Raw genomic sequence first — 22,084 nt, 5'->3', positions numbered from 1 at the left:
ATTGGGAATGTCCTGCTGACAGGAGCAGCCTCGCAAGTTTACAGTAGCTGTGACATTGGCGTTACCTTTATTCAAAGTCCTCCAGCTGCATTGAGCCCTCAGGAAGCCCAGCGCAGGCCCACATGGGCGGCTGACGGCCCAGAGAGAGGAGAATGAGCCCTGTTTGAGTTGGCAGACGCTCCCCTCTTGGGGAACTTTTGCTGCCTTTGCAGAAAGGCCAGTGGCGGCAGCTCTGGCGGGGCGGCGGTGATTCTTGGGGCAGGATGGGCTTTTTCCACCTCTCCTCCCATTCAGGAAACACATTTCGCCGTCTCTTCCCTGCGTGTTTGCAAACGGAGGGAAAGAGTTAAGGCGAAGGGGCATGGGGCAGTAGAGCTGAATGACAGAGCACGGCTGTAAGAGGCTGAGTGCTAATGTGTGGCAATTTGAAAAGGGCGAACAAGCTATTTCAGAAAGCACGAGTGTTGTGAGAAGTCAGTGCAGTGGAGCTTTATTTATACCGAACAAAAACATTTACATTTTAGTGTTCTGTAAAACATGCTCTATTTTTATTTTTCCACCGCCACTGCGGGGATTCATTCTTCAGAAGGCAGTAATTAAAACGCGGTTGATCTTAGGTTAGGGAGGAGGAGTGCTTAAATGCAATTAGAGCAATGTTCAAATTAATTTGGACTCAGTTACAGTTGTTGGAATTTGTCATTATTTGTTTAATCAAGGGAGTTCTTGTTTGAGAGACTAAATCTAGATCCACTGATATGTAAACGGGCCACTGAGAAGCCTGTTCAAACCTATTATCTGCCTGACATGAATATTAATTTGAAAGTGACCTTTTTTGTGACCTTTCAGTTTTGAACTCACACTTAACTGAGAGGTGCATGTGGTTGCGTGTTGTGACAGCATGGTTATTATTGAAAAAGCTGATTGTGGAAAAATAAGTATGTTCTTGCTTTTGTCACCTTCACGTTTGAAATAATTTCCACTGTTTCTCTTCTTTTTTCCATTCTGCCACCCCCACCCCTTAACTTTCCTTTACTACCTCCTCTCTTCTTCTCTCCTCCCCTTCTGCTGACTGCTTGCCGATCCAGCCAGGACACTCCAGTGGTGACATCCTGTGGAGCCATAGATTAAAGTAAGTACCTCACAGAAACATCAGTAGACACCAGCATTTGGTTAAGAAACACGACTCGTGCACCAGCTTTTGGTGCATTCTTCCTAATGTCTTCTCAAAGAAGGGCATTATATGGTAATAGTTGTGAGTTTGAATGCCACAGGATGATAAGAAAGGTTTTGCATAGTAACCGATTTCCTCTTTTCCTGATGCAGTTGCATGTTGACATGAGTTTGAATGCTTAAATGCGTGCAAGGGGCCAGGTCAGTGAGTCGTGCTGGTGTTCAGAGTTAACTGTGAACCTGAAAAGTAAAGAAAATTGCAGATAGTGTGCTGGCTCATGTCTGCATCCCCAGACTATCCTAGAAGTCATTACTCCTTGTGTGGTGTATAAACACGTCAAAAACAAACAATGACCCTGGGCAGACTCCACACTGCAAAACAATTTCAAAGCCTGCAGTGTAGTGTAAACACAAAACATGGCTAACCTTCACGCAGGGAAGACTTCACCTTAAACCCGGTGTTTGTTTTATAGTCCCTGTCGACCTTGGTCAGATATAGTTTACATCTCTTTGGTTCTTTCAGGTCGATGTAGCTCGGGTTCTGTGCTGACATTTACGGTTGAAGCTTTTCAGTAAACAACATGTGGCTCGGAAACAGACTATTAATGGAGATCTTATTAGTCAGGTGTTCACATTAAAAAAAGATAGAGATGAACTTTGCTCACAGTGGTGATTGTGACATGACTGATATTCAGTGTTGTTGTAAACCAAGTGTAAACACTGCCTCGCGGGGTGTAGATTTCCCATACAGACACTCTATGTATCGAGCAATGAATATTCATTTTCTCCTCTCGTAGACTCTTCTGCCTCTGTGAGCTCTTTCACACTGAGCCGGGGGTGACTGTAAGGCGAGGTGAACCCATATTTTTAATAAAGCCCAGCTGCTGAATGATCAAATAGAGTCTCTAATTAAAGCCTGAGTGTACACCCATGTAAAATTCTCTCTGGAATGCTAACAACCTGTGATATTTCCAGAGGAATTTGCTGTGAAGGTCTCAGAGAAGGAAAGGGATTCAAGTGTTTGGGGTTCAGAGGGAGGAGGGGCAGTGTTCGTGTGGCAAGGCAACATGTTGTTCACATCCGTGTCAGATTGAGGCTAATGAAGGCCAGGCTGATCCTTGGATGCAAGCCTTAAGTAAATGATCCCTCTTTGAATATATTAGCGCTCCGTAGCAGCGTTGTGCCTCCCTGCCGTGCCAGCGCTGCTACGTGTTGTCTCGTGGTCTGACGAGGCCAGTCGAAATGGCAGTCACGGTGTTCGATCACGCCGTGTGCCGTTGAGTGTGATTTCAGTTTGTTTTACAGCAGTGATGTTACATTGACTTGGTGGTGAGGAAGTACTCTGGCTGATCATTTCCAGGTTAGTGTGTCTGCAAAACAGTTTGATAGTAAATGGAAAGTATGAGTGTTGTGTCATTTGGCAATGTAAATGAGCCATCTCAAATTTTTCCCCACCCTCTTAAGAGGGATTGCATTTACATAGCAGGCAAGGGTTTGATACTCAAGCAGATGGTTCGTGTAGACAAAAGCTGAATTTACTGTTATTTTTAGTGTAGTTTTGAATTTAGTCATTTCTATTCATTTTTGTCTTTTTCGATTAATTTGTTCGACAATAATCGGGAAAAAAAACACAGTTTTAAATTCAGTGAACAAACATTGCTATCAGAACTGTTTCCACTGCAATTTATGGTCACAGCAGCACTTAACATGGAAATGAATCCTAAGCTAGTAATTATAAAGCACTTTGGATTATTAATTGGAAAGACAAGGACATAGAAATGAAACAATTGTGAATGCACCCCTTCTAAGCTGCTGTAGCATCTCATTAATAAATACCTTTCTGGTTCTTTAGTGCTGTGCCCGCCTTGCTGATTGAAACAATGTCATTTGATTTTCGCTGATAAAGCATCTGTGCTTCATAGATGGATGGATTGGATGGATCCAATTAGCCATAGTCATCGCTCATGTATTTAAGCTGACAGTGGAAGTCTTGCGTAGAATATCCTTGATTTTGGTAGTTTTGTGAGGCGCTCATGCAGAGTACTTTGAAAGCCCATAAAGAGCGGACTGTGAAGAATGCTCCCTTGATGCAGCTTTGATTTACAGCAAATTTTTTCAATTAGACGTGGGAGGGAAGTAATTGATTTTCAGTAGGTAGTGTACAATGATTGGAAATTCTTAAAGGATGAGAAAGTGACCAAGATCCATAACTTTTTTCCTTTCACTGTGTATTATATACAATCAGCGCCGCAATTACTTGGGGCTTTTACTTAACATTTCATACAGGTTTTATTAGTAGGTAATGCATCTTTTTATACAGAGCACTCACATTCTACAACCTACACATTTACAGCAGGTTATGAGGATTGATGGCTTGTAGTAGCAGCTGCACAGGTGCACCTAGTGTCTCATAAGGCATTCTGACCTTCTGCACAGCACATACCATGCTGGCCTGTTTGTAAACGCTAGCCCTGTTTGTAAACACGAACAGAGAGATGAGAAGCAGATTTGCCCCGGTCGCGCTCACAAGACAGGCACAACACAACGTGACAAGCAACAGATGTGTCACACAGGCTGAAATCAAAACAGCCGTCCAGCATGGAGTTGTGCACACCATCAGACATGGATGCTGTGATGAGGCGGGGAGGCAGCGAGCACTGCTGGCAGATGAGACAAGGCAGCGCCTCTGCTGCTCCCAGCTTCCTGTCTAGAAGAGGACAGGCCTGTTTGTAGGCTGCTTTGACACTCCTAGTCACTTTGTCATCTGGGGTGCTCACTGCAGCTCTGATCACATGTACACATTGCATTCAAAGAGCGTCATATCAGCCGTGTGACAGGTAGGCTCCCAATGAGACAACAGCCAAAGGGGATGTCCTTTTCAATACACTGTGTGAGCACAAACGCACAGTGCGCCAAGGCAAAATAACATCATATGACATCATTCGGAATGCTCTTATGCTGTCTTCTCTGTTTGGAAAGATGGTGCGGGTTTGGTTCTGCCCTGCCTAATAACAGAAAGGTCTTTATGGAGATGCATGTCCACTCCGTGCAAACCGACAGTTTGACAGCAGCAGTAAAAGTGCAGCTTCACACAGGCAGCACACTAATAATATTCTATCATATAATCTGCCTTTTGCCACTGCCCCATAAGCAAACAACACGGCTTCACTTTGAGCCATGGGAAGAGAAACAGGAATCCGTCATCAGAACAAGTGCATGAATGAAGGTGCGGCAATAGCTGCTTGACTGAGCACATACAACAGACTGTCACCCCACATCTGTTTACCACTTTGACAACCACATGAGTGTTTATATCCATGAGTGTAATTGAGCTATTTTCCCGAGGGCAGCTGTAACCCACACTAAGTTATAGCCCAACTTTCCATTAAAGCGTGGGGGGAAGTTTTACTGATAGCAATCACGCTCAGCAACACTGCTATGTAAATACGGCTTATCAGCTTTGCCAATTTGGTTAAGTGACACGTACGTGGGTGATTCAAACATCTAGCTCTGGCTGTGACACTGGCCACATACTGGAGACATTTAATAAACATTGGTAACTTGCATTATTAACAAGTATATATGCAGCAAGAACATAATAATGAAAATGATGGCATGTCAAACCAATATTGTGCGGAAAAGATGCAAATAAACTGAAAAAATATTCAGGCTGCCATGTGGTCAAACTTAACTGTCTGCATGCAGCATGTACAGTATATGGAAATTGAAATGGGAATATCTAGATCTAAAACGTGCCATTTAAATATTCAAATGTTAACACCAAACAATATAATGCATTATGGCTTTTAGTATTTGCATACAACTCTGTTTGCTGCTGTAAGCTGGGGGTAATACAAGGAAGAGAGAGGGAGAAAGATAGTGAGGGAGAAACACTGAGCGGATATGGAGCACACAAACAAAGCCTTTGTGTGCCAGTAATAGGAAAATGACATTTGATTACTGTGTGAATTTTTATGGTAGCTTAATTTAACAGTTAATGGTTATTTTGTATATCTTTAAGTCTTTACTGTTTTAGGGAAACTACAACTTCCATCACACACTGAACCTGTGCTAATTTGTAGATGGCTCTGTCTTGATGCATGCTCAGTCATCCAGGTAAGTAAATCCCAAAAGGTTGATTCTGTTCATCTGGACGTAACGTTTTCAGTGGGAGAAACGTTTCGTCACTCACAACAATGGGCTGTGACCTCACAGTTCCCCATTGTTCAGTCTGTGGTGCTAGTTTCAGGCACTGTTTGTAAGGTTGGGGAAACCTGCAGTCAGCTGAGACTGAAGAAGTCACTTGGACGAGTGACGAAACGTTTCTCCCACCGAAAACGTTACGTCCAGATGAACAGAATCAACCTTTTGGGATGTAGACGGATATTTTTTAAAACAATGTAAATCAGACGTTAGCTGAAACTACCATTTATTCTTGTTTGATGGAGGTCATGTTGATACATGTTTTTTCTATACTTTCCATTTTTGTAAAATGTATTCCCAGTTGCAGCGTCTCATTTTCAAGTGAAGTTCATTCAAGATGTTCAGAATTTGGCCATTATTGAAAAGCTATTGCACCTGGTAAGGTTGGGGAAAATGTTAAAATTATCTGTACTGTCTTGGTTTGCAAGTTAATCATTTCCCAAATTGAATTCACATAGGGGCAGGCCAGTAAGCGAGGTCAACCACTCACTGACAGCCAATATATTTGTCCAGTCGCCTTGCCCAAACACAGGAGAAGTGCTTCTGTAAAGGTAGAAACCTTTAGCTCTTGAGAACTGTGTCAGATTTATTTATTTCCTTGTTCTTAATCATTCATTTACAGTTACAAATAAACTGCTGTATTTGTTACTGAAGAAAACGCTTGTTTAAGGAAATGAATGTATTTATTTATTGTAGCACCTGTGACTTGCTAGGTGGCAGGATCAGATATCACATAGCTACAGACAAATGAAGCAGGCATGACCACAGGAACAGTGGCTTAGTTTCACAAAAATACATTTCAAATATAAAAAACATCATCCACAGATAAAAAAACAAGGTCAGTGTTGATAAGAAGGTCGTACGAAGTCTGAAATTTAACTTGCTTATAGCTGTAGATACCCTGATAATGAGGTTGTTGACTGTCAACTGATGCTTTACCATGAGGACACTTCTTCACTCTGCACCACTGTCTGCTCAGCTGTGATGCGCCTCTGCTGCATGTGCCGTTGACAGTACTGCAAAGATGTGAACATTTATAAATACCCCACCCACCCATCTTTTTCTGCTTTTTGTTCTTGTAATAAAATTTTGTTATTAAGTTTCAAATCTGTGCATATCAAACAACAGATTTGCAAATATGCAGCACACTGGTTTGGAAGAAAAGGGCCGTGAGGAATAGATTTCACTTGAGATAATTTTAGATATGTTATTAACATATTTCTCTTATATTAGAAATATACAGCACACAGATACAGAGGGATGGTGAAAAGAAGACAGCAGGACAGGAGTCGACCGTGGTCACTGTCTGACAGGGTTTAAACTTAGTGAAGGATTGCCAGTCCAAACTGTGACATCTGTAGCCACCATCAACACGTACTGTAATTAAGTGGAATCTTTGAGCTTTAATTCTATTTGCTGTCCAATAACAGCTCCCTGTAATGAATAATTTAAGGAATAAGGGAGGCTGTTACTTGACGCCTTTTCACTTTGCGTTTAAATTTAGCTGGTGTCATTGTCCGGCAGTGTGATTAATAGTTTATCAGTCTCGACTATACATCTCCATGAAATATCTCTTTCCATCTGTCATTGAACTGCACATGGAAATTGGTTAGATTTTTAATCAGGCACAGCTTAGGCCAGTTGAAAAAGGAAAATTACCAAAGGAACCTGCTCTCACAATGCAGTCACATGCAGGTAAGACACTGGATGTCGTTTGTGGAATAAGTCTTTCTGCCTCTGTGGCTCTGCTCACAGTTCATCTCTTTTTTTTTTTTGTCTTTTTCGTATGATAATTACATTGAGACCTCATACAGGCTAGAGTGTGCAGCCTAAATGTGGTTTTAAATAAGCCTGAGGTGTGTAACAGTGAAAGTGAGTTGTGAAAGAGGCGCCTGCCACAAGGGGGTTGACCAGTGAGCCAGAGATTGGCTTCCCTGTCAAATAAAGATTAGGTCTTTATTTCACAGTCTAATCCCTGCAAATCTCTTATTGAAGAACTTGGATGGTGCAGCGCTTCTAATGGCACAGAGACTTCACTGTCTGCGTTTCTTCTTTATCTCTGAATGTACACAAGTGGATACAGCAACCTCTGGTCCCGGGTTAGTCAGTCTATTTAATCTGGATTACAACTCATATTAAGTTGACCAAGGTTACCTTAGTTCCTACTAACAGGCTGCATTGCATTAAAGCTGCTCGTGGCTTTTTACATTCTGCTGCTACGCTGTAGCCAAGTTGGGGCTGTATTGCGACTTTTCTAGTTATTGAATATCTTCATTTTTCCCCTCTCAACTATGCAGAACATTCTTTTTATTGAATTATTAATGTGAATTTTGAATTATTGAAGGAAGATAATTTCTGATCAGATTAATATTAACTCCCTGTGAAATATTAATGACTAATGTTAAAAACGATGAACTTACAGAACCATTAATATAATCATAAACAGACATAGTAGTGGTGACACAGAGTCAAATGTGCCAGGGCCGCTCCAGCCTCTTTTAATGCAGCTTCCCTTGAGGTTGGTGAATGTGAAATATTGCAGGAGTCTACTTTGTACTCAGAAGCTTGGCTAATGTCATTGGCCAGCCCTGCCCCCGGGGCTGGCGGCGGTGTCACGGGGGGAAGTTCACCAGCATTTGTCTCCAGGTTACCTTTGTGACCTTGTCCACAGATGACCTGAACTATGGCCAGGGGAAAAGTCACAAAGATGTTTTGTTGTTAACATTAAGCTGGTCCCCTTATCACCTCCACTGATTGGCAGCGCTCCACTGACAGCTCGAGTTATTCTGCTCCACCCCCAACTTTTGCTCCGAAGTCTGGTGGCTAAATACGACCGACCATTCTTTATCTGTTTTTCACAAGGAGTGGCACAAAGTGAGTTTCATCATGCAAGCCTTGAGCAGGTTAAATCTAGTCTTTTGTCAGTTTTGATTAAAACTCTCTTTAGATTAATGATATTCAGCAAAGATTTGATCTATCATTTGCCATTCTTTGGGTTTGTTATTACGATCGTCCCATTGTATTTATAAAATATGGAAATCAGACAAAAATAAACCATTATTCTAACATAATGGTAAGCACCTCGAAAATATGGTTACATTAATTATGTTTTAAATGCTAATGCTAGTGAAGAACATAATAACGAAGACATGAAAGACTCCCTATTCAAAATCTGATAGCCAGGGAGAAGCAAATTATTTCAAATATTTGATATTTAAATTATTTTCAAATGAACTGAGACATGAGTAGAGTAGAGGCGAGTAGTTTCCCCTGGTGATCCTTCAGGGTCCTTTGTTTCCGTGGTGTGTCTCCAGCTCATTAATGTTCTAAGCATGTGAGGGAACCAGACCATACCCCATAACCCATAGCCGGATGACACCTCAGGTCCAACACACATGCAGTGCATGCGCATACATTCACACGCATGCACACACGTACACAAAAATCCCTCAGCTGTTTAAAGTCCACTGGCTCTTTCAGGAAGTGATGGCCGCCGTGCTGTCCTGATTAAAATGACAATAGTCTAATTAACTCGACCCCAGTGTCAGTGCACTAAACGGCTGATGGCCCGCCAGTTCCTGTTTGAAAACCCTTTGTCTCCTCATCATCCAAAAATATGACTCTTTTTTTTTTTTTTTTTTACAGCAAAATGCCTCAACCCCATTTGACGGGATTTGCTAATGGCAATTATTTCTCATGAGCTAATTAAATCTAGGCAAAGTTTTCCATTCTTTTTTTCTTCCTGCTGCAGAAATCCGTCTATACAATCCTCCTGGGATTTTTCATTCACGGTATAATATCACAAGCAGCTTCAAGCAATGCTAGTCATTTAGATTATATACAATTGTAAAGAGGTGTTTTGGTGTTCAGACTGATTATATTTGCTTTTTTTTCTACCACTTTTAATCGAATCGTTTATTGATCCAACATCGTGATGCTTTCAGAGCCAACCCAAAGCCCCTGCTGGTCAACAGGTCAAACCGCCTGATAAAAAGGAGCCAAAGATGACGCGTTCAAGCAAATCGGACAAAATCTTTTAACCTCCTTAACTAACAGTTTTTGAAAATGAGACTTTAATCCAGCCCCCATTAATCTTTTGCATTGTTTGATGGACTCGTCTAAAGTGCGGAGGAAAGAAAAAAGAACAACAACATTAAAAAAAACTTTAATGACTGAAGAAGAAACTGCTTTTTGTTCTATTATCCTTCTGTTGGTGATTAAGGTCTGTAGGGAGATAATTACGCTTTAGTCTGGAGTTAATGAAATGAAAACTTCTCTTTTCTTGTGGAAAGGAAGGGCAGATCTTTTGTACTGCTATCTGCAGACATCTCCCACCCTTGACAGGGCACACAGAGAATTGGTTTTGTTTTAAGGTTGCAAGCCCCCTCCGCTGCCTGTCAGTCCATGGATGATATGAGGGATCTGTGAATGAAGCCAGAGTCAATGAGGTCTGCCTCCGCTGCACTAGTGAAGCTTTCTGTTCTTTCTGAGAACATAACATATGCTGTAAAACATCAAATGACAACATCACAGGAGGTCATCAGAGTGAAAGAAAAATAAATAAATAAAATGCATGTTCATTCTGTGTATTACATGTTTTAGTGTTGTTACAGCAACAAGCATGTGTTCACCAACAAATGACCCCGCTTTGTTGAGCACCAAAGGAATGCACAGATTTGAATTTATCACATGGCAACACGGGGGCCATATGTGTCATCTGACTTCAGATGCCCCTTTTGAACACGTGGTGCTGTTGACTAAACTATTGTACGGTACAAATGGTGGCCAGAGAGCACATATTATGCTGTCCTTGTAGAAGTTCACATCTGGTGTGAGGAGCTGTGTGTCACTTTATGTGTGTGTGTGTGTGTGTGTGTGTAGGGCAGCAGCACCTCCCCACCCCTCCTGTCCCTCTTGCCCCTCCAACAGCACTCTCACATTTCATCATCTGTTCTCCAGCGCTACGGTGCTCCGGCACAAGTTGGCCGCTCTGGATCCATCTGTTGTTATTATTTTCTACTGATAATTGGCTTGAACAATGGAATGCCTGTGTCCCCCTTGCCTTTGAAACCCAACACCCTGTTTATTTTCCCGAGGTCTCATTTCTGCTCTTTTTCCCTCTATCCTACCCTCTCTCACCCCTCAATTTCTCTCTCTCGCTCCTCTCCTGTCAACTTGTGTCACCTCACCCCTAGCCCCTCCTTTTCCCCTGATCCATTTGAGAGGGTTTCACATGAAAATTGCATCTTTGACTGGCCACATCAGTATGTGTCACTCAGCATCTGATGCTTCTCTCTAGACTTTCTGGAGGGGCTCAGCTTCCATTCTTTTTGTTTTGTTTTTACTAAGATAGGATTTTCTTTTCTCTCGCTTTTTTCAGGAGCTTCCCACTTACAGCACAAACTTCTGCATTCCTGGCCCAAGAATCAGATGAAGCAAATAAGAAGGTGTGGGGGAGGGATCGGGGGTGTAGAGAGGAGAGTGGGAACAGCAGTGTCTTTAGGAAGAAAGGCATTGGACGATGGATGTTCGTAAAAATCACTTTTTCCTCCCTGCTAAAATTCAGGTTTTCCACCAGGGGGTGGGAAGAAGAGAAGCATATGTAAGGAAGAACAAGAAGATCACAAGGTGTACTTTCATTTTAATCGAGGACATCATTTAATAAAAGCCCACACCAAAAAATGACCTACTTAGATTAATTAATTAAATCTGATATTTAAAAATTTAATTAGTATTTTAGGTTGTAATTAAGTAGTTTCATGTTGAAGACTTCATGCTCTGGTGACATTTTTAGACTGGTACATTTTATTTAGTCAGAATTTTATCCTCAGCCTTGCAGAGTGCCTATTGATGAAGTAATTAGCTGTGTGTATGTAAAAGTAAAATGCTCATGTATGGTGTTTGACAAAGTGTAGAGAAAGTCAAGTGCCTTCTGTGTAACTGTTGGGAAATCCTCTGTTCGTGTCATCAGAGGCATGAGGAAGTTTTTTTTTTTTCTTTTTTGTTTTTCCTGTTCTGTTTTTTGACCGCGCTGATGTTCATTTGTTCTGTATGCTCTTGTCTAATTAAAAGAGGCTAGGACAGGTAGGGCTCCCAGCAGGCGTCTGCTCCGTGCTAGTTCTTCATTTGCTGAGTGTTTGTGTTTATGCAAACGGGCCTCTTCCTGCATGTTTAATTTAGAGAACGGCGCCGACTTTTGTTGTGTTTTGACCACATACCTTTAGTACCTCTCAGCTCTTCCGTCTGGCCAGGCTAGTTCTCTCTCTCTCTCTTTCACTCTCTCTTATACACACATGCAAACTCACTTGACTACCTCATTACTACTTAGACTACTTTCACCGCCAGCTTTCTCCTCTTCTTCAGAAGTGGATTTCAAACACTCAGTGCTTGGAGGAAATATGAATGAATATACAGTTTTGTAAACATGATGAAAGTCTGTTTAACTGTTGGAAGGTAAGTCTGTGAAGATTATATTATCTTTACACTGTTTTCTCCTCCTCGTCATTCCTTTTATGGCGCAGTGCTCCATGACTGCGAGTCTGTACGAGCGTCTTTGTAGGTGTGTTCTGTAAGTGATTGACAGATTTTATGTATAGGGTGTAGATGGCAATGCCTTTCTCTATTGGTCATAATACAGTGCTACTGCAACATGTATAATAATTGCCGTACAGATTGCAAAAGGGTGAATTCAGTGAAGTATTCGAGTGTTTAGAGAGTTTTCTAAAGAGATAAAACAAGCAATGAATCATTTTGTTAATTTGTTCATTTCTGCTCATGCTCTGGCAAACAGAATTAAATCTAAATTCTTTAAGATAGACGTGCAAAACAAACAAACAAACAAACAAACAAAAAAAGACTCAAGGAAACCTCAAGGAACGTTAGCTGCAGCAAGGGTGTGTTGTGCTGTCCCAGTTAAAAACAGCCACAAATGATTGGAAAATATATGACCTATTAGTTAAAGTTGACATTGTCCTGCTTTACATGTGCAAAATGTTCCTTTTGTTCGGTGCAGCAGGGTTGGAGGTGAGAGTGACTACTAACCCCACGATGCGTAAGGGTATTAGTTCCTCCCCTCACTCATCGCATCTTGTTCTCCCTTTGTCTTTGTCTGGGGAAATGGAATCTGCAGCTTATTGATATTAATAGCGCACAGGATCTGTGGTTGGAGAGGAGCTGGGACCTGGGCGAGAGTGGTAACTTGATATGGCTGGGTAGAATTGACAGTCCTCCTGCTTGACAGGGTGGAAAGGGGTTTGTTGTAAAAATGGGATTGCATAATGTTCTGGCCGTGTGTGCTGTGCTGTACATTACTGTACATACAGGAGCGGGGTTAAACATTTCGACCGGCCTGATCTGATTTTGCATGTTAAGTGTGAAACCTTTCTTGACCGTGGATGCTGAACTGCACTGGCTGTGACTTCTCTGCTGACAGAATAATAAACAAAGTGCGATTCTCTGATGGATCAGTAAACAGCGGCATGCATTCAGTGGTCGATGAGACATTTTATATTCAGTGGGCACATTTGAATAGTGTAAAGAAATGTTTGGCCTTGCTTGTTTTGGGTCCACTTCGTTAATATTAAGACAGCAAAGCACTCCATGGAGAAAAGCTGCACTCTGTGTACTTTGTTCTTAGCTCAGCAAAACGTGAGGGCAGGTCCAAAGAATCTGGGGGATCAGACAGGCCTGACATTCACCAGACTGCACTGTTGCCTTTTAAGCTTAGAAAAAGAGAATCTGAAAATAAGCACCCAGAATAAGGGCTGGCTGGATTGAAGTTGGGTTTAATTGGTGGGTTTTGAGTCTGTTTGCGTGTCAGAAAGTGCTGTTGTTTACAGTCTGTGTGGGTGTTACAATATAACGCCCTGATCCTGCCAATCACATTAAAAAGAAAAAAACACAACAATGCATTTTTCTCCACTTTTTAAAAATGCTGACTTTTTAGACTTTATGAGACTTAGCCATGGTTTTCATTTAATCAGTCCTTCTTAATAAAAGCCCAGAAGAAAAGAGGGGGAAAATAGTGTGCAGTCAGCCCTTTTGGCAGATCAGATCATACAGTAAGCAGCTGCGTTTGTTGAGAAGTGAGTCATGCTTTAGATTTTCCTGTGTTTCATTGCACAGACAGTGACTAGGAAAATCTCCTGCACACACCCTAAAAACAAATACCAGTGACCCTGCATATCAGTGACTCTACACCACTACAACTCTTCTACACCCTATTTTATTTACACAATGCTTTTAGCTACGTTAAACCAGTATCTCAACTTTTTTTCTTTTAGATTCAAACAGACTATTATAGCCTGGCATGATAAATAGATGCTGTAGAATTATTCAGATGCTGATGCTAAGTGGACCAAACATGCAGGATGGGCTGTAAAGAACCACGAGACAACTCTGGCAGCCTCCTATTGACAACCATTGAGTTGAGCATTAATTAATATGGTAATGATATGTGAAGGTTCATTAACAAGCCGCCACAGAAGTAGCCACAGATATAGTATTAAGCGTGCTTAGAGTAATTAATGGAATAACTTTACTTAGTGGTAAATATTCATGGGCCCTCATCTTTTTGTCTGCACGGTGTGAAGAGAGAGGAGAGCCTGTCCATTAGAGGAGCTGAAGAGCTGTCCACAGTGAATGCAGGCCTTTTGTTGGGATTGGGTGCGTTTCAGTGGAGGGGTATTAATTCATATTTTGAACATGCAATCTTACAACAAAGCCAAAGGCACTGATAACATACCTGTGACTAGAGAGCATATTGTGAAGCCGTGACCCCTTCAAAAAATAGGAAAGTCCACTTCACAGGTTTGTGGACAGAATAAAATGAGTCTTTGTTCACACTCACATGTAACCACAGCCGTTCATTACCATAGCAAAAAACCCTTCTGATTGTTCCATTTCCTCTGAAAATAAGGTGTTTGCATGTTTTTCCCACCATGACTACAATGAAGCCCTGTGGTATTTGCATACAAAATGGAAACATTTTTATGGATCACCTGAAAGCTATCGGGCTAATAAAAAGGTCTCGTAGCGGCACAAATAAAAATTTCCTGCATAATTAACTTAAAAATGTAATGTTCATTTTTGTATCATTTCATTATGTATATCTTACATTGTAGTCTTTGTACATACTAGTAGCCAGTTTTTAAAATTTCTCAGGCTACTTCAAGTGGCATCCAGTAAAAGAAGTAACACTATCAGTATTCCACTACCTCTTCAATGAAAACATAGTGGAATACATATTTCAATTAAGTGTATATAATTAATGAAAGTCAAAGCTTCCTGCTCATTATCTTTTACTTTTAAGCAATCGCTGCTGAGATATGTGAGTCATTTTTGACAGAAATCAGCAAGACATCAAGTCTTGTTTTGCTTTATACCTCTTTCCAGGGGTTGTCATCAATCCAGCAACCCACCCAGGTAAAGAAAACACAATCCGAGTGACTGTACTGGAAAGATAATATGGAGAAAATACACAGAGCAACTAATTATGACAGAACATGCGTTTTTTTAGTAGCTTTGCTACTACAAGCCTGGAACATGCCCCCTTGGGAAAGTCCAAGATTAATGGCTAACTGCAGGCTATAACTGACAAACAGGTATTTTTCTATTGAGTTTGTATCCAGCAGATTATTGGAATTCTGTGCTCACCAAGATGTTGTTTGTTGCACGAGTTTAGCTGAAAGGTTTAGGTGGAACAAAGTGCTGTTTTGTTTGTATCAATGGTGTAACTCTGTGCAGTTAGTATCAGTTTTACGTGTCACTGCACTGTGAGATTTCCATGTCAAAAGTACTTTGTTGTCCTATGTGCCGTTGTGTTGGTTTTTTTTGTTTTTTTTTTACCAAATGGCACGGCAGATATGCAACAGCCAGCCAAGACTTTGCATGAGAACCTTAGAAAATGCTTCTTAGTTTCCTTTGTCTTTTAAAATTGTTGCATTTAGATTCATTTTCTTAGATTTGGCCTCTTACTGAGCATGCACATAACCCACCTTGGTGGGTAATTATCTCAACCAGGAGTTGTTCTATTCCCTAAAATCTCAATGTGGGAGTGTGTGATGGGTTCCCTTTTCCCAACCGGGCTAAGCAGCATGTGCTTGTTTATCCTCACCCTACGATCTGTGCACCCCCACTGTTCTAAATGGCAATATTACAACCCTGTGCTGTTTGAAATGGAGACAATTATCTGTTTAGGTATTACAAGATGGGCTTTATATTACAAGGAGAAAAGGCGTACAGCTGCTATCAGGATCCCGTTGTTGCCTTTTCTCTCCAGTACAAATTTTCCATCATTAAAATGATGGAACATTTATCTAAATGGATGTTATGCATTGGGTAAACTCATTTAGCTCCCGGGGCTCTTTCAGGTGATGGGAATTAATGATGTTTAGTAGTTTGAAACTGAAAATATCTGTCATTTGTCACCACTCACCATTGATTTACGATTCCATTGATGATATGTTAATTGAAGTGTAATGAATCACAATAATAGGGTAGTTGTGTGGGAATGGTCCATTTTCAATGATTGTTCAACCCTCGGTAGAGTTCAGAGCGAGCTGCATGTTGACTCGCGTTTTCAACAAGGGCGTTTAACTCATAATTAACGCTGAAACTGGGCATGTTGGTCCGGGTTGTTTTTATCTGCGTTCGGCATGCTTTAGATATACACTTTCACAAATGCCCGGCCACATTTTTGACTGCCAAATGTAAACGGCAAAAAAGAACAGCGGGAGAGGGAGTTGGAGCCTTTTTTTCATATTTGGATATGCTTTAATGCTTTTATTCAAATTCACCTGAGATATTGGTCCACAGTCACTTCTCAGTTTACCATAAAAATAAGATTTTGTTTCCTTCTTTCTTTTTTCATCTTTCTTCGCCTGGGTTGAGTGCTCACTTAGGAAAGCCGTGAATTCAGATCAGGTCCACCCAGGGGAGTAGAGCGAGGGCAGAGCAGGTATAGATGAGGTGTGTTCACCAGCAGGGGGTGCCAAGAAGGGCATCCTCTGTCAGTAATATGAAAAGTTTTTGTCTTGCAAATAAACCATTCACTCACAGACAGCCCCATTGTTCACTTGTTATCATCAGTGGGTGTAGTTGTAGTTAACAGGCAGATGGAAATGCGAGGATGTGTCGGACGGTGACAATAGTAGGCTACAGGAAGATAAAGGAAAGGTGCCTCCTGCCCCGCTCTGAGCTGAAATGGTTGCTTTTACGTTCCTAGCAGCTGAGGAAGGTACACTGACTGCTTGTACAGCTTCATACAAACAAGGGGAGGCAAACAGCACAGGAATGTAGAGAATTGATTTCTTTCTGATGGTTTCTCAGAACATATAAGACTGTTTGCGCCGGTTATCAATTCCAATCGATAGCAACTGGTGGAAGCCGCTGGCTCGTTGCCGGCTGCTTGTAGTTTACACCTGTGTACCTCGTGTTTCTTTTTTTTGTAATTTGGCTCGAGGGTGCTGATGACGAACATTGCAGCGGTAATTATTTCAGAATTCTAAATAATTCTCCCGTTTTGTGTCTGCAGGGCGAGGAGGCTGTTTCACCACCGCTGGAACTGAAGATTGCTTTAAATAAGCAAGTCCTCGTGGAAGGTAAACACACAATCATTTACCAGACTCCAGACCCAGCATGTGTGTGCGAATGCTCTATTGAAAGGGCTTAATAAGTAACTGAATGCAGGGTGGTTTTCTTGTTTGTGTACTGTATTTTTGTGTGTGCATGTAGGGCCAAGAGGGTGGGCCGGGGACTTGACAGGTGCACTCTGTTAGTGTTTAGAGAAGCTGCTGATCAGAAACTAGAACCGTGGCTAGTTAAGAAAGTTAGTGGTTTGATTTTAAAAAGGTTTTTAGTGTTGAAGGACTAATTGGACGCAGGGGCGTACGGACAGTAACTAGATTTTTAGGAAGGTTTTAGCTAAAATAAGGTAATGCTGTGTTTACCAAACAAGACAAGGGAGTTGGAGTACACACACAGCTGCTATGGTTGGCATATCACCCGTATCTCAGGTTTGCTTCTCACACCCGTGTCTCTGTCTGAGAGAGTCTGAGGCCCCCTGGATGTGAACTTCTGGATGGAGCGATCGAGTGAGGCTTAGTAGGACTTTGGAGAAGTGCTTTGCATGCGGGGGGTGGGGGGTGATAACACTTCAGGAGCTCAGGGCTTCAGAGGAGGAGTGCGTCTGTTTTCTGTCTCGTACAACTTAAAGCTCACCTCATCTCCCTCTCTTTGCCATATTTTCTTTCATCTCTCTTTGTATTATTTCTTTTCTGTCTCTCACTCACTAGCTCCCCCCCAAAAACATGCTGTGACTTGTGAGTGGATACGTTGGACATGGGTAGCAGTGCTTTCATTGTAGGTAGCTTTTTAAATGGCAACAAAGCTATTCTGAGTAATGTAACTCATGTTTGTTTGGTTTTGTTTAGTTGATTTGATAAATATTAAAATGAATAGTTGTGTGATCAGTAAAAAAAAAAAGAGATTGTACTCTTTGTACTCTTGAACCGAGAGAGACTTTGCAAGTGTTTTTCTTTTGAATATATTTCTTCAAGTGGCATGTTAAAAATGTCATATTGGATTGCTAATAAAAAACACCTGCCTGTAGACAAATCCTGTCTTAAATATTAACAGCTGCAGCTTCTCCGTACATTCTGAAAACAAATATCTAAGTGTTGTTACAGTTGCACTGTAGGACTCTCTCTTCTCTGCAATGTAACAATGTATCAGTAAGCCTTTGGTCTTCTTTTTGGGGATTCAGTCACTACCACGTTTACAAGATTCAGCCTTGGGAAAAAAATGGAAGCAGAGGACTCATGTTGAGAGTTTATCTGGAGTGCATTCTCCGCATACTCAGGTCCACTCCACCAGAGCCCTCAGCTGCCTGCTCCAGATGTAAGATCAGCACTGAAATCTTCCAAATGGTTGTGTAATTAATGTTAATGTGGCAAGATCAGCTTAATTGTTGACACAAGCTTCCAATGTGATTTTGATTGCATCACTAATGCAGAAATCCCCGTGGCAGCTTATGGGATTAATATGTCTTGGTGTTTAAAGCTCTTTTAAAGTGCAATCGAGTCAAAGAGGACGAGTGTGTAAAAAGCATGTATGGTGCTCATTTTTCTCTCCATTTGGACCGAACGCACTTTTAAAAATATTTATTTTAAAAGCATGCACTTTAGAGTATGACATATACTTGAGGTGCAGGCTACTGACAAAAGTTTTGATTTGGATATCTGGAATATTTATCATCATACGGGCATATTTCTGTGATAGGGCTGCTTCTGATGTGTGCCGTGTGTTTGCCTCCTTTTTGGCCAATTTATTCAGACCTGATGACATCCAGCTTTCCAACCCAATAAAAAAAAAAAAGACAATCCTCACATGCCCAAAACATGTTCCCCTGTTTTGAGGTCTTTCAAAGTCTTATCCTCTCATGTTGGATGTCATTTGAATTTCATGAATCCATGTAAGGGAGAGAAGAACACAATGTGCAAAGAGGCACGTCTTGTAATTCTTGCTTTGCTGTGAATGCTTATATTGCTTTCATTTAGCTGTTGAAGTTGCTTTGTTTAATCTACTTTTTATGGAAGCGTTAAGAATAAACAAGTGGATTCATGAGTTGGACCCGCAGAAAGGTCGTGTTGAGATTTATGCCGGGATGAAAATAGGGCCTCTGTAATCGTTCCCTTGACTGCATTTATTGCTTACTTTAAAAAAGTAATTTCTTTATATCAGCATCAAGCTGAAAATTGCCATGTATTAGTATTAGGCTCGGTAAGCTTCTAATTCTGTGGCATTTACAGCCGGCTGTGTTTCCATGCATTTATAACACTTTGATTCTTAAGAGCTCCTTTAATCGCTTATGCCTAGCTTGGAACATAATAAACAACTCGCTGTAGCGAAAGTGCCACATGGGGGAGATTTCTAGCAAGAAAGTAAAACGCTTCTGTCATTTGCAGTTTTGTTGCTGTGTTTTTCATGCACTGTAAGTACCGTAATCTACTCTCTGAGCTTATCTGCTGCGGCTAAAAACAGTGACAGGCAGAATAGATGCAAGGCAGCGTGAAAATGAAAAATTATCGTCACTACAAAGGCGTCACAATACAGACCAGCGCAGAGACATACAGCGACCGTATGCCTCTGCCTTTTCCTGTTGATTGAGATCGCAGGATGTGTCAAAGCATTCTAAACACCCTCACCTGGCCACTGTCTGCGTTCCCTATCTGATGCTCTGCTCCCATGGGTGCATCAGCTGCTATCGGTACACACTCTGGCAGATCGTCTGCCTTCGTATTGTCTGACTAAACAGGTTGCACAGTTAAATTCGCGCCTTATGTTCAGTACCGTATGTTACACAATGGGGCGAGATTCTTTCCGTGCAACTCTCTGAATAGGAATTATCTGTAGTCGTGAGGTAGGTGGAATCCTACTTATAATGTCATCACAGATGTGCGATCTTGAAGCTACTTAAGATATCTTTTTTTGTAGAAAAGCGCATTTGACAAGTTTCAATCTATTTTTCTATCAGCATCAGACAGCCATGTCTTCTCTTGGTCTGGAACATATTGATGGATGTGTACTCTCTGGTCTGCCTCGGCAAGTGAGCAGCTTTGATAATGTCAGTCGGCTACCAGGTGCAGACGGCTAACGTGACAGAGCCCTCGTGTGAGATTGACTGAGGTGACAGAAGTAAGCAAATTCCATCTGCAGATGAGTTGTCTTATAGCGAGATGAAAAGAAAATCACAAAAGTGAGAGGAAAAGTGCCAGAGCTCTCTTTCTCAGTCTTGGCCTTGTGTCTCAGCTTCAGAAAAGATGAAATAGAGCTAATAAATGGGATTGATTTGTTGTCTTCTGAGCAAAATGACTACACAGGGTTTTTTGTGGTAACCTAGGGAAGCATCTGTCAGACTGCCTTTACAGCAAAGCAGTGGTGCTGAGACGGATGGAATATCTTATGTACATACACCCTCACCACCTAAAGCACAGCAGTATATTTATATATTGCACACATTCTACAGATTCCTGTTTGTTTTCACTACATGAATGTTTGTGGCTATGTATGAAAATTCCATAAAGTTCCTTGAAGCCTCAGTGCCTCTTATTTAGATAGTTTGACTTTGTTGCGCTCACTTCATGTCATGGTAGATATCACTTTGGCAGTCCTTTGCTTTCTCCGTTTATTTTAGAAAAACAAATCCCTTTTAGGGATAAAGCACCTGGTGGGGCTACTTAATGGAACGGTTTCAGACCTACGCAAATAAACAGCTTGCATTTTTGGTGTGAGATTAGGAAGGAGGCTGAGATGGAGCGAGAGCTGAAGAGAGGCGGGTAAAAACCAAACAAAGAAAGTCAACATGTGGAGAGCACAGAAGTGGAGGAGTTGCATGTCTGCTTCTGCTTCCTATAGTTGACTGTATGTACTTGGTGCCTAAAGTAATACTCATGTGAACCTGGACTAAGACTTTCCTTTAATAACTTCAGGCCGAGGTAAAGCCCTTTTTTTGAATAGCTGACCAATGACTCAGCAGTAGTTATTCAAAGGGCTGGAAAATATCAGAGTCTTTGTTTTTCCCTACACACACACACAAACATGCGGTTATATCTTAACCCCGAAAAGATAGCGAGGGAGTGGACAAGGAGAAGGGCAAGTGACCAGTGAAACATAAAGCAGAGTGAGGGCTACATTTGTTTTTAAATAGCTCATAATGGATGTTGAAATTAACAACAAATTGGGCCTTTGAACCCAGACACATTTAATAATATCTCCCTGTTTTTATTCAATCCAGAGTTTGGCACGGGTCTCCATTTCACACCATATACTGTTCCCACTCATTAGCTTATTTGATTTTCTGGAGAGTGTCAAAAACTTTTGACTACTGAGTCATAATTAAAGCTGGAGCTCAAGTACAAAATTTGTCCACACTAGTGATTTACTCAGCCTTAGTACTGACTGAATGGCAACTAAAACATGGCTGTAGAAAGTACCTGCTAAAATTAGCAATTAAGAGTTATTCTCATGAGCTAACATTTTGAAAACTGAGACACTTGGTCTCACCTGAAAGTGCCAATGCGCTTTCTCAGGGCATGCAAATGTAGGTTCTTGGTTGCTGGTGCGATACCATCAAGGCTCTTCAGCAAAATAGTTGGTAAATACTGCAGAATGTGCTAGCACACTAGACACTTGTGTTTGCTGTTTACTGTTTTTTACCACGCACGCCCTTCTGACTGGGTTTTATTAAAGGGATGATAGATTTCAAATTTTAGTCAACAAGCTAGTTAAAAAGAATGCTTAATGTACACTGTTTGTTTCAAAGGCACACTTGTACCATCAGCTTCCTTTTCATAACCATCTGCAGCCCTGTCTCTTTTGTAGAGCAGAGTAGGATTTATTAAAGTGAATAATGTGACACAGTTAATGAGCTTTGATAGCTTCCTCCATTGTGAACTATTCTGCTTTTGGCCCTTTAAAGGTCAGTATTGTCAAGATATTTGGTATTGGCCTGTAGTGTTCATATAATTTAAAGTTGATTTTAAGAATTCAGATTTAGATTTACTTCCTGTGACTTGGTCCCTTTGAATGGATGGGATCATTGGCGTAGGTCTGATCTGATTCTGTTGTAATGTTGTTAGGACTGCTTTTAGTTTCAAGCTGTTAGTTTTATTTGACCTCTGCTGTGAATTTGTGTTCAGACATCTGCATCTTA

The 22,084-nt window shown here is 41.2% G+C and overlaps 1 protein-coding gene across 8 annotated transcripts in view; it reads left to right on the top strand.

Annotated features, from left to right (window-relative positions):
* The window catches only part of foxp1b (forkhead box P1b), a 145,160-nt gene that overhangs the window by 31,472 nt on the left and 91,604 nt on the right, over positions 1-22,084 (top strand). For 7 of the 8 annotated variants that reach the window (XM_013909211.1, XM_005726610.2, XM_013909215.1 and 4 more), the window contains 2 exons: positions 1,086-1,129; positions 16,907-16,973. The gene's annotated coding sequence lies outside the window, so the exon portion shown is untranslated. Of the gene's footprint in view, positions 1-1,085; positions 1,130-11,692; positions 11,827-16,906; positions 16,974-22,084 lie in introns of those variants that run through there. The other variant, XM_013909213.1, reaches the window with a different exon arrangement.

This window comes from Pundamilia nyererei, unplaced genomic scaffold (genome assembly GCF_000239375.1).
Source record: "Pundamilia nyererei isolate P.nyererei 1_Seehausen unplaced genomic scaffold, PunNye1.0 scaffold00021, whole genome shotgun sequence".
Taxonomy (NCBI): Eukaryota; Metazoa; Chordata; class Actinopteri; order Cichliformes; family Cichlidae; genus Pundamilia; species Pundamilia nyererei.
Note: the sequence above shows the minus strand (reverse complement) of the source record. Positions and strands in the feature narration are given on the sequence as shown.